Genomic DNA, 13929 nt, shown 5'->3' on the forward strand with positions numbered 1-13929 from the left:
AATCACAAGTAGGCAGAGAGGCAGGCAGAGAGAGAGGAGGAAGCAGGCTCCCTGCGGAGCAGAGAGCCCGATGTAGGGCTCGATCCCAGGACCCTGGGATCATGACCTGAGCCAAAGGCAGAGGCTTTAACCCACTGAGCCACCCAGGCGCCCCCAGAGTTTATTTTATTAACCTCTGTACCCAGGATGCCTAGAACAATGCCTAGAACTATTGTTCCTGGCAAACAAAAGATATGTAAATATATATTTAATAAATGAATTAATAGTAAGGATATAAGACTAAGGGAATTGAAGGATCTCTACCCAAGAGACAGCCTGTAAACAGCAAAGTTAATATATTAAGAATCTCTGACACAAAAGAAAGACATATAATCTCTTTAAATTCTTTACCAGTATGCTAAGGTTACTGCCATTGATTTGCTGACTGGTACCAGATCAGGAAAGCCAATGATAAGCAACAATGTTCAATTTGGATTCCAGTGATATCCAACCTGATACAGGCTACGGTGGGAGTATTCACCCTACGGAACTTGGCGGATGCCACAAAGAGAGCTAGCTGCCAAACATTTAACACCACTGAATATTTCCTTCCCATCCCACTTCCTAGTTTATTCATGCTCAAAGCACTTACATGAGTGACCCAGACTTCTCTCCCTAGGAGTGGTCCTTATTTTGCTGCTTCTGTGGGACTCTGAGTTTTCAGCATGGTGCCCTCCTCTTGGATTCTCCACTTTGCAAATCTCTAAATCTTTAAACAAGGATCACACAACAAGGGTGGGGCAAACCAGTAACTAAAAACTGCAACTATTCAGCAAGCAAATCAGGCAAGATCACCAGGGTGAAGGTGGAGAAAGAGAACAGAATTTACAACCAGCTCTGTGTCTATGAAAATGGGCAGGGGCAGAGCTTTTATTGAAGACAGCACTTGGCTGGCAATCCTGGTCTTACTCCAAAGATGCATAAATCCTCTTCTTCTTTTTATATGAGGACAGTTAGTGCTGGACTGACTCTACTTATTATTCCCCAGGGGACATTCAGTGGAACTTGTACTCCAAAACACTGAATACCTGAATAAAAATTACACAGGAGTATTATAAAATAATTTCATAAAATGGCCGCTTCCCCAGCAATATTAAGCACAAGCTACATGTTTGTTTCACTTTATTTTATTCTTACTTTACAGAGAGTATATTTGATCCATGAGCATAAATTATAACTGTTCTTCCTGCAATAAAGTTGAAAATGATGCTAGCATTAATTAGATTTCCAACAATACCTCCTCAGGTATGCAGAGGTATTTATTTTTTCCATTTATTATCCCCCCATCCTCCCCCCTCTCATTCTTTCATTGTCTGGGTCAGATCACCCAGGGGCGACCTAGATATGTAAGGGATAACCTAGGACAAAAGTGGAGGAGGAAGCAGTAATGACATCTAGCATCACATCTCTAAGGCCTTCACATCATGGTGGTAACCCTACACCACTGTCATATTTGGGTGCACATGCTTGTGCTCTGCTGGTGATAAGCAAAGATAGGAGTCAGGACTAATGTAATAAAGCACTAATTAGGTTTCTGATGTCTTACACTTGCCAGCTCAGTCAACTATCACAGCAGCCAGCATTATTTGTATTATTAAAAGCAAAATGTTTATACTCTGAAACAAAGAACTATAGGGGCACCTGGGTGGCTCAGTGGGTTAAGCCTCTACCTTCAGCTCAGGTCACGATCTCAGGGTCCTGGGATCGAGTCCCGCATCGGGCTGTCTGCTCAGCAGGGAGCCTGTTTCCTTCTTTCTCTCTGCCTGCCTCTCTGCCTACTTGTGATCTCTCTCTCTGTCAAATAAATAAATAAAATCTTAAAAAAAAAAACAACAACCAAAGAACTGTAATACCAAAAGTCTTCCCACAGTGACACACTCAACTTTCCTCAACCTCACCTACTGTCTCCCCACCTGTGAGTGAGTTCCCTGATAACCACTGCACCACTTAGCTGTCTTAAGCCTTCTACAAATCCAGTGTCTTCAGTTTGGAATTAGTTCCTTGACTCATAGTTCTGTTTTCTCTTTAGTCTACCCTCCTAGAAAGTCACACCTGCAGTTTCTTTGAAGTCTCCCCTTTAACCAAGGAATGCCAGCATCAGACTCTCCCACACGTTATCTAAAAATATACTCCAACCCCAGTATGCTTTCTTTCCCTCAATAGTAAGGTCAGCGGTCCCTTTCGTAGAGGGACTTAGATGTTACCAATTGTTCCTCTTAATTACTAGGCACAAAAAGCCCATTTCAGCAAGAGCTTACAGAATCAACCGCTAATTTCCATTCCTCATCTCAAGTGAAATTATGCTTTTATAAAGTTCTCCTAAAGAATACATTTCCAGGGCCTTGACTTCAATTTCCTAAAGTTAGCCAGAGCCTACAGGAGCATAGGGGGCTACGCAGCAGGGGTAGAGGGTTCAGAGATCAGTCCTTTCCCTGGTGAGTTCAACTCAACCACGCCTTCCACAAAAATTAAAATATACAATCTTGACAAACATGAAAAATCTATGATAATCAAGCATGGTATATTCATATAAATTACTACCAGTAATTAAGAATATTTGGACTTTGAAGTGGCCTAGGTTTGAATTTCAGCTCTGCTACAGGTACATTAATCACTTTACAAAGCCCCAGTTTTCTCATCTATAAAATGGGAATAGCATTAGAACACAGCTCACAGAGCTATAATGAGGATTAAATAAGATTATGCTTCTAAAGTGCTTAACATAAAACCAAATACATAGTTTTCAAGAATATTAGTTATCACTGTTTGTTTTTACATAGTAACTTTTATATATCTTTCTTAGCATAATACTGTTTCCAGCAAACATCTGTGACCCAGATAGATGGAACTCTTACTAACAATATAACAATACATCACAAACTGAGGAGCATCCCTCCCGTGATGGCCTTTGTCCAACCCTGACAGTTCTTCCCCCAATCCTCACACTCTACCTAGTCCAGGGAAGTTTCTTGCCAGGACTTCCCAAAGGGAAGCTGCCCTGGCACTAACAAAAGAACACTTTCTGGGCCAAGTTCCCTGACACCTCTGGGTAGCTGTCATCTTGATACACAGGTGATTTTTTTTCCCTTCATTATGTCCTAGAACCTTGAGTCTTTACTGTCACTAATCATTGTATCTACCTCCCCATTATATCTTCTCTGCACACTAGTGTAATTTTTTGCATGTGGGCACTTAGAGGCAAAAAAAGAGAGAGAAAGCTAACATTTATATATGAAACAGTTTTCTATAAATTTATTTGGTCCTTGCCTCATAAAAGTCATACAAATAATAAGAAAAGTGACCCCCTTGCCTCCTACCCTCACTGCTGATTATAAATAAAATGTTAAATGCCCTGTAACTTAATATAGGGAGCTTTGGAAGTCTCTTGAGATACCTATTCAGCCAGGGCTTAGGTTTTTATTTTTGTTTGGGTTTGTATTTTAATATATTCTCAATTATCTTCCAAGAACTTCAGGTGGCTTATAATAGAAGACTTATAAATTGTGGCAAATAAAATTAGAGTTCAAAAATATGAAAATGATGAGGATTCTCAAACTTTAATATTTCAGGAGTGCCTGGCTGGCTGAGTCAGTAGAGCATCCAACTCCTGATCTCGGGATTATGAGATGAAAGCTTATACTGAATGGTTACCATCTGCCAAGGACTCCTCTGGGCAGTAAGAATGAGTTATCCGCTGGCTCACCTTCCAGGTGTGTGGCAATGGCCAGGCCTGCCACACCTCCACCTTCCCAGGATCCTTCAGCTTCTCAGATTCCTGGGCCAGGGTGTGTGTTTGCTCCACGACGAGGGGCCCTTGGTTTTGCAGGACACCCACATCAACAAGAACTACAAGATGGAAAAACTCACCCCAAAAAAAGAGAACAAGAGACAGCACTGATTGCCAGGGACCTAATCAGTTGGATATAAGTAAAATGTCAGAACTGGAGTTCAGGATAACAATTACAAAGACACTAGCTTGGCTTGATAAAAGCACGGAAGACACTACAGAATCCCTTTCTGAAGAAATAAAAGAATTAAAATCTAATCAAGTTGAAATAAAAAAGGCTATTAATGAGATGCAATAAAAAATAGAGGCTCTAACTGCTAGGATAAATAAGACAGAAGAAATAGTCATATAGAAGACCAAATGATGGAGAATAAAAAAGCTGAGAAAAAGATAAACAACTATGGGACCCTGAGGGAAGAATTCAAGAGATAAGTGATATCATGAACTCAAACAATATTAGAATAACTGTATCCCAGAAGAGGAAAGAGAGAGGGGGACAGAAAATGTACTGGAACAAATTATAGCAGAGAACATCACTATTCTGGGGAAGGAAAGGAAACAGGCATTCAAGTGAAGCTTACAAATCTCAGTGACAAAGAGAAAATCCTGAAAGCAGCTCAGGACAAGAAATTCATGACCTAAAGGTCTAGAAACATTAGACTGGCAACAGACCTATCCACAGAGACATGGCAGACCACAAAGGTCTGGCATGATATATTCAGGGTGCTAAATGAGAACATAGTGATGAATAAACAGACAAGCATCCTGCTTTCATGGGAATTTATATTCCCTTGGACATAAAAGAATGGATTGTGGATAAAGACAGATAATAAGCAGGTGAAAAGACAGATAATAAGCAGGTGAACAAATGAATAAACATACATTTATAATAGTGGTAAGTGACAAAGAAATTTTTAAGAAATGAGGTAACAGAGTAATGAGATGGCTACTCTGATTAGATTTCCAGGGAAAGTTTTCCTGGGAAGTTCATACCTGATCTGAGACCTATAACAGTATAGAAGAACCAGGCATGCAGAGATGAGGGAAGACTATTTCCTCAAGAAGGTAGGAGACCATACATTCAACTTAACCAGAGAACCAGATCTAGTATCTATTTACCAGCAAGAGAATGGTTTGATTGAGTCAAAGTTAGAATACTTTGCTACTTCATATCCTGATACCTGCAGAAAAGTCCTAGAAAAAAGCAGAAGTGATCATTAAAGATGGCTGTTGAAGAAAGTAAATGAGTTTTGCAGAATGAAGTCACTCAAGTTTTTTCACTGTCTTAATGAAATCTACCAAAAACTTCCAAATCCAGTAATGGAGAAAAAAGTAATTCAGACAAAATATCTCAATAAAAGTAAATATATATCTGAAGTGTGTAAACCTGGCAATTCACAGAATTGTACTCCTGGGGATAAAAATACATTATATGTTTATAAAAAAAATAAGAAATAAATAAAAAATTAAAAAGATAGATATATATATCAGAAATCTTCAAGGCATGAAAGAACTAAAAGACCAACAGAAAAACCAAGACAGGATTAAGGAGCACATGGATAGCCAAAGAAATGAGTCTCACATTTAAAACCACTTTTCCCCTGAGACCAGAAAGAAATTTTCACCCTGGAATAAGATTAAATAAAAAATATCCACCCCACACAGAAAGCAGCCCAACTTTGACTATCCTGGGTGACTCTTAGGCACTGAAAAATAGGCACCATAGTCTTATTTCCATTGCACTAAAGGGTGCCATTACAACACTGTCAAAGTGGCAGAGGAAAATGAAAATGTCTCTAGGAAGTTACATCATCTGTGGCCTCAAGTTACTTTCAAAAATAATTTTTCAGATACAATGTCCTGGATATAATCAAATACAACCTAGCATCACAGCATTATACAGTTATAATACTGCTATATTATACACCTGCAACTAATATAATATTGTGTGTCAACTACACTTTAATAAATACACATATTCAATATATATACATACATGTGTGTGCATATATATATAAAGAGAGAAAGAAAATATTCATATATATGTGTATATACACACACACACAAACATATACATATATATATCACTTAGCACATGAGAAGAAAAGATGGTGCACTGGGTTGAATAGCATTTCTCTGGAGAACTCTAACTGATACAGGTAGATTAAACGGCACAAACAAGAGACAACAGAAATCAGCCCAAAAGTACTTCCCAATATTGAATTTATCAGACTCTGACATTAAAATAACTATACTTAACCTGTCCCAGGAAATAAAAACCAAGCTTAAATTTTTCAGTAAATTACTGAAAAATACAAAAAGTAACACAGTAGCACCACCAAGGTGGCTCAGTCAGTTGAGCATCCAACTCTTGATCTCAGCTCTGGTCTTGATCTCAGGGTTGCGAATTCAAGCCCCCCTTTAAAAAATATGTGGGGTGCCTGGGTGGCTCGGTGGGTTAAGCCTTTGCCTTTGGCTCAGGTCATGATCTCAGGGTCCTGGGATCAAGCCCCACATCAGGCTCTCTGCTCAGCGGGGAGCCTGCTTCCCCTCCCTCTCTCTGCCTGCTTCTCTTGTCTACTTGTGATCTCTGTCTGTCAAATAAATAAATAAAATCTTTAAAAAAAAATAATAAAAATAATTTTTTTAAAAGTAACATGGTAGATTTGAAAAAGAACCAACCAAAAATTGTACCACTAAATAAAACTGAAAGAAATAACCTAATGGATGGGTTAAAAAATACACTAGACACAGTAAATTATTCCATTGTAAAATATTAGGAGGAAATATCTAGAATGAAGCACAGAGAGACAAAATGAGAGAAAACAGTTTGGGGAAAAGGGTAAGATAAAAAAGAGATACAGTAAGAAGCTGTAACATAAGGAAACTAGAATTGCAAAAGAAGGGGGAGGCAGAGGCAATACTGAAAAAGACAATGATGAAGAATTTTTCAAAAAACAATGAAAGACATTAATTGACATATCTAAGAAGTCCAATAAATTCCAGGTGGGATAAATAAAATGAAGTTTATATCTAGACACATCATATTTGAAATGCAGAATATTAAAGACAATGAGGAAATGTTTAAAGCTACCAGGAAAAGGAAAACAGATTATCTAACGAGAAGCAACAGCTACACTTCTCCCAGACCTCTCAACAGCAAAAATGGAAGCTAGAAGAAAATGGAACAGTATTGAAAGTACTGAAATATAGTACTGTCACTTTAAAATTTAAAATGTCAGTAAAATTTATTCTTCAAGAATAAAGTTAAAAGAAAGATAGTTTAACTCAAACAAAAACTGTGAAACTGAACCATAGGTACTCATTTTTAAAGAGAACTAAAAAATATGATTTGAGCTAGAAACAAATTTAGAATCCCAAAAGGAAGAATGGAGAGATGGAAAGAAATGAGTAACAACAAGAATATGAACCCTGAAGAAAAATCTAAATGAATACTATCTGTATAAGATATTAGTAAAACCTTTTAAAATAGAAAATTATATTTAAGATGTAATTGTATTTAAAATACAAAATTATAATACAAATAAAATATCTAAGAATAGAGGTTAATAAATAAAGTGTAGTAAAGTTTTTACATTGTCTAAGAGGAGGATGTAAGTATTAATAATACATTTTCATAAAGCAAGTAGGATTTTTTTTTTAATTTTAAGATAGTAAATTAAAAGAATAAAAAAACTGTATAAAAATGCCTTACGGGGGCACCTGGGTGGCTCAGTGGATTAAAGCCTCTGCCTTGAGCTCAGGTCACCATCCCAGGGCCCTGGGATTGAGCCCGTATCAGGCTCTCTGCTCAGCGGGGAGCCTGCTTCCTTTCCTCTCTCTCTGCCTGCTTGTGATCTCTGTCTGTCAAATAAATAAATAAAATCTTTTTTAAAAATGCCTTACAAAATTTTTTTAAATGGAATCACAAAAATCTCCAATCATATCAAAGAAGAGAAAAGGGAACACAGAGTTAGCAGAATAAATTACAAATATACAGGAAGATACTGAGCTAGTCTGAAATAAATCAGTAACTACATTAAATTTAGATAAACTAAAAGCTGCAATATAAAGAAAAAGGTTATCACACTGGACTTCTTAAAATGAAGAGTCGTATGCTATTTATAAGAAATATATACCCAAAACCTAAGGATATAGAAAGGCTGAAAGCAAGGAATTGAAATAGATGTATCCTGCAAACATGAATCCAAATATATGTAGCTGATAAAGTCACATTAATATAAAACAATTCAACTTTAAAGCAAAAAGCATTATTTGCTATAATTCATAATATAAAAGCACAGAGTCAAGACATCAAAATTTTAACAAGCACCACTGCTGATTCTTAGGTACTCTCAAATCTATTTGGTAAGATATAGTCCATAGGGATTACAATCTGAAAAACATAGAGGAAGAAATAGAAAACCTTTAAAACCAGGATTTCCAAACCAAAACATTGACATTTTAGACCAGATAATACTTTGTTACAGGGCACTCTCCCTCACAGGACAGACCATTTATCAGGCTCTCTAGCCTCTACTCACTAGATGCTGACAGTACCACCTCATCTCCTCGGTTGTGACAACTAAAAATGTCTCCAGATACTCCCAAACATCACTGAAGGGCAAAATCTTCTCTGGTTGAAATTTACTGCCTTAGACCAACTTTTTTCTTACTCATTCTCACCAATCAGTTCTGATTTTTCCAGCAAAACAAAGCCATTATGTTTGGTTGTTTGGTCAAGTCCATATCCAGCCAATACATCCATCCACCCACAGGTCCACCTATCAAGTACTTATTGGGTGCCTAGCTTGCAGGATGCACCATTCTAGGAGTTGGGAATACATCAGTGAAAAAAAGACAGAAATCCCTGCTTTCACAGAGTTTACATTTCAGGGTGGCTGGGTGGGGCAGAAAAAACTCACCATCCAAATCAAAATCAATGCATAAAGAGGCTGCCTAAGACCTGCATTACTGAATTTCAGTCCAAGTCCCTTTTTAAAATTTTTCTCATTTTTATTAGGTTTACCCCTTGAAAAACACTGGCCCTCATTCTGAAATCATTTAAACTCAGCTTCAATCACACAGCAGAAAAAGCCAGTAGCCCTGACTCTGACTCCAAGAGAAAATAACCCTATGCTTCCTTTATCTCAACAAGTGAGGTGAGTGTTACTTAAATTTTGGGATCTATGTTTTGAAGATAAAAAGCATTCCCTTTGTCACCTCAATCACTCTTAGCCACTTGTCTCAAACAAGAAACTTCCAAGAGTAATGAGTAAGAGTTAAACACTGTTCACCACCCACCATACCATGTAGAATGGAGTACTCCGGAGCACTTACAGTCTGTCATCCAAGACCAGCCCATCTCTAACGCTGATAAGAGCACACAGAGAAGAAAAAAGACAGAACTCCGAGTACTTAATTTAGCTAAGCAGGGAATATCAGTTTTACCTGCAACTTAACAGAGCCCTCAATTTTTGAGCCAGAGTTTTAACAAAACCCTCACTGCATCCAGGGTAATATTTTATGAATTTTCTCTATGCTTTTCATTTCAAAAAGTCTTTCTCATGAAATTTTAGAATTTGAAGGGTGAAAGACGCAATCACATATAATTCGACACTCTCCTCCCTGCCTCCCCCCACCTCCATATAAGAAACAGCAGAAAACATGATCTCATTCTCGTAAAACTAGTGACAGGCAAGGCATTTAGTCAAGTTTTGGAACTCACTAATTCTCTATTAGCTAAGCTTACATCACTTAAAAAAACCACAGAGGCCACAAGGGGTTTTCATTAGGCAAGCATTGGCTTGTATCCCATTTTTTTAAAGGTCACTGAATGTTGTTTTAAATGTATATCTCCTAATAAACTCAGCCACTGAAAGCAGCACCGACAACCAAAGAAAATATACTATTTTCAAATTAAGGTCAAATTTTAGAGAGGATTTAATGAGCTTCAGGGATAGAGTACAGTTTTCCTTAATATTCAACAGAGACAGAAAATAAACTATAGGTAGGAGAACAAGAACAAAGTCCATCTCTAATGTTGCTGTTCGAGAGGCAGAAAAGCAAAGGGAATGAGGCAGAGGAATGGACTTTCTCATGGGCTACTGAGCAAAGTGGATACCTCAAACCAAATCACTAGATGGTGGAGACCTTTGCAGATATCCCTGAACACAGCTTCATGGACACTTCCCTGCACATCAGTATTAAACTTTCAGGCTGCTTTCTAAACATCTTGCAACAGAGTTTCAAAAGGTTGGACAGAAATTTTGATACAAGACAAACATCACAATTTCATTTTCCCAAGCAGTTCCTTTCCCACGATTGCACTGAGCTTTTGACCACTCAAGCACATTTTTGATTGTGGACATTTTGGAATTTTATATAACCATGCTCCATGTGTTTGGTCAGTTTCACAGAACTATTTCTCTCCACCCAAAGCTAACTGCCCTCTCTATACGTAGCGCACATATTTGTATGTGTCTGCTCATACACGGAAATCCTTCTGTTGAAAGCAGGTGACCTCATCTGTAAATAAGAGTCATTCAAAACTATAATGCCTTGAAAAAATTAATAAAAAGGAAAAAAAAATTACAAAAAAAAAAACTATAATGCCTTTCTTCACTTGACTTTGAATTAAGCACAGAAAAGTAAAACAGAAGACACTGGCATCATTTGTGAAATATTTAGGCTTTATGGGTTAAACAAATATGAGGCTGAAGTGACACTAAGCCAGGTTCTGTGCCATGCTAGATGAAGGCAAGTATCTGGAATCAAGGACACCATAACAAGATGAGCTTAGACTGGCATGGGTCAAAATCAATCAGCATCAGCTACAAATAGAGAAACTATTTTAAACTCTAAGTATTTGAGAGAAGAAAGGACATTGGGACAAGTAGCTGGCAACAATTTGAATAAAGGGTCTAAGAAAAAGGGAATTCAGTAATGAGGAATCCTATTTTCAGAGGAATCTGGTGTGACAATAATAAAGCAAGTGAGAAAAGAGACAGGGTGAAAGGATGAGACAGAAATAAACAGAATTACTGGTGACAATCTGAGGAAAGAAGGATCCCCTTCAGGGAAATTGGGTTCTGTCTTATTGCTCAACCAAGGTTGGCCAGGAGACTGTAAATGGGTCTGCAGAGGAAAATAACTTGGAAGAGCTATTGAAGCAAAAAACACAGGGAGAACAGAAAGCAGAGTAAGGTGCTAATAAGACTGTACCCATCTGGTATACCCCTGCACATACAAATCGATGGTTATTCTGCTATTGGCAAGTTAAAATCATTCAGGTGCTCTCATGGCTTTAAAAGCATGTGGAAGTGTCCCTGTATTTGGGATGGATTCAGTGGCAGGTAGCTCAGACCAAGCTTTAAAATAAAAAGAAAATAATACTTACCTACCATGGGCCAACCACAAATAAAAGCTTTATACATATTATCTCATTTAATCATCTATTTATTCTGTATTTGCTGAACACAAACTGTTGTGACTGACCCTTTCCCAACAATGTTATGATAGAAGTGTTATTAATATCCCCAACTTCCATAGGGAAAAAAAGAAAACACAAAGTGCTTGAATTATGCGCTCAAGGTCACACAACTGGTAAATTGCTAACTTAGGCATATTTAATTTTTGTTTGGGAACAGTGGATTCAAATAGTCTCTTTGCCACTCAAATGATTTGTGTTTCTGGGAAAGTTACTTACATTTTTTTTTCTCCTATGTTTCTCATACTGTGAAAGAGAAAAGTGTTTGCCCTGTTCTCAAATCTGATTTATGAATACTCTGAAGAATTCTTGAAGGAAAAAAGGGGGGCACTGATAAAATGGAATAGGTGCTATAACTATTATCCCTCCCATAAATAGTCCCAGCATATTTTTCTCATGACAACACCTCTGCATGAGGCCTTTTCTCCTTGTATGTTTTCTTCTTATAAAAACAATATATGCCTACAGACCTTAGGGATACACACATACTCAAGATTCTTAACTCCAACACAGAACCTGTTTATGGAGGCCACGGCTTCACATGAATGTTAATACCATGAATTTGAAACTGAAAGCAAACAGCAACTTCGGAAAATGAAGCATTGGCTATGGTTTACATCTTTTAAAGCCCATTTCCTCAATGTCTAGAAAAGTAAAGCACTTTCCCATGAGTTATCATATTGTAAGTTATCACATTACGTGTCCTTATAACTATTTTACCTAGACCTGAGCCTCACTTCCAAATACAACCACCTGATGTAAATGGAAAACTTTATAAAGACAAAAGTTAGAGACTACTACACATTATATGATGATGGATTTGACCAAACTTTCTCCAAAATAAAACTTAGTGTTTAAAGTTACATGCTAAAAATCTCTTCGATGTTTAGATTGGCTGATAGATCAATGTTTAGGAAGATGTGTCAATGGTATACATGCACCAAGTGCATCCACAGAGTGGCTGAGAAAGAGTAACATAAAAAACTCAGCTTCCAACTTAATAGGCATTTCTTGTGTTCACATACCAATATCCAAGTTTCTGTGTAAAGTATCTTCCAGAGTATGTAAGCACTGTATTGTTCAAGGAATGCCTCTTGAGTATCATTTTAGTTGAGGATACAGAGAAACTCTCAGAACCCAAACTCCCTGTGAGCTGAAAGAATGGTCTCATTTATTTGTGTAGCACAACAGAGACTGCCCTGACTGTCATTCGTGACACAAAGAATTTGTTCCTTAGTATTTCTTTTTTTCTCAGAGGCAAGTTCTAATACATGAAGAGCCCTGGGCTTGCAGCCAAAAATCTTGAGCACAAGTCCAAATGTGATCACTGCTCTATACTTCCAGACGGAGGTGCTCCAGGTGCGGTCCCCAGACTTGCAGCATCAGTATCACCTGAGAACTTAAGAGGAACGCAAATTCTCGGGCAACCCAACCTACTGAATCAGAAACTGTACAGATGTGGGCCAGCCCTCTGCCTTTTCACAAGTCATCCAGGGACTCTGATGCCCTCTCAAGTCTAAGGGCCACTGCCATAGGTAAATTACTTCTCTGGAGCCTCAGTACTAAACAAGAATAATAATACCAGATTTTGGTCTTCTCCAATAGGCTATTCAAAATCTATTTGTTATGAATATTTAATAACATGCAAAATTGCTTTGCAATTTAATTACTAAATAATTGCAAAATAATGCTTTAGAAATATAACTTTTAGTGCCATTTCTCAATCTGAAAAGTACAGTCATGACCGTTCAGGCAGTTAGACTAATGGAGGATTCTGATCACAAGTGTTACGGAAATATGAAGTTTTCTGTTAGGTCTGCAAATGTTTTGTAGATATTTTGTTATACACTTCACATCAAAGGCAAATGTCATGATGCCCCTGGTAGTCATCATTAAAACTTTTTCTCATTTTAGTCAGGTCAACTTTTTCTTCCAATGACTGCAATTTGAAAAATTACTGGGCTCTTGAGGGAAAGAGGAGCTGGATAAAGATCTCTGCTTAAAAGATTTAAAAATTATTGTTTCGAGGGAACTAAAAAATTCAGTAGTTTGCTTAGCTTACAGTCTATCTGCAAGACAGACTTGAAAAGAGTTATTCTACTACATGGAATAAATCTAACAGTACCACAGAAATGGTAGCACCAAAAGACTGTTTGGGAAAACCTGGAAGGCATCACAGGAGGGAGAGAGGTGAACTAAGACTTGCAGGATGGTAAGACTTGATAGCCTTCACAAGTTCAATATTAACAACAAGCAATCATTAAACATTCAAAACTATGTGTTTTTAGAAGGTAGTTTGGTGATTTCTAAGGAGTGCATTTGTTGTAAGGAGCACTGGGTGTTGAACGGAGATGCTGAATCACTATATTGCACACCTGAGATTAATGTTATCCTATGTGGTAACTAACTGGAATTTAAATAAAAATTTTTCAGGAGAAGTAAACATGCCATTACCATATGACTCATCAATTCCACTTGTAGGTATATACTCCAAAGAAATGAAAACAGAAACTTAATCAAATACTTGTACAACTCATGTTCACAGCAGCATTATTCTATATAGCCAAAAGGTGGAAGGAGCCCAAGTGTCCACTGACAGATGAGTGGATAAACA

At 37.5% G+C, this 13929-nt stretch overlaps 1 protein-coding gene across 2 annotated transcripts in view; it reads right to left on the reverse strand.

The window, feature by feature from the left end:
- Window positions 1–13929, reverse strand: part of LRRC69 (leucine rich repeat containing 69) — a 106825-nt gene that overhangs the window by 37277 nt on the left and 55619 nt on the right. The gene's annotated exons all lie outside the window — the stretch shown is intronic.

Source organism: Meles meles, chromosome 1 (genome assembly GCF_922984935.1).
Source record: "Meles meles chromosome 1, mMelMel3.1 paternal haplotype, whole genome shotgun sequence".
Classification (NCBI taxonomy): domain Eukaryota; kingdom Metazoa; phylum Chordata; class Mammalia; order Carnivora; family Mustelidae; genus Meles; species Meles meles.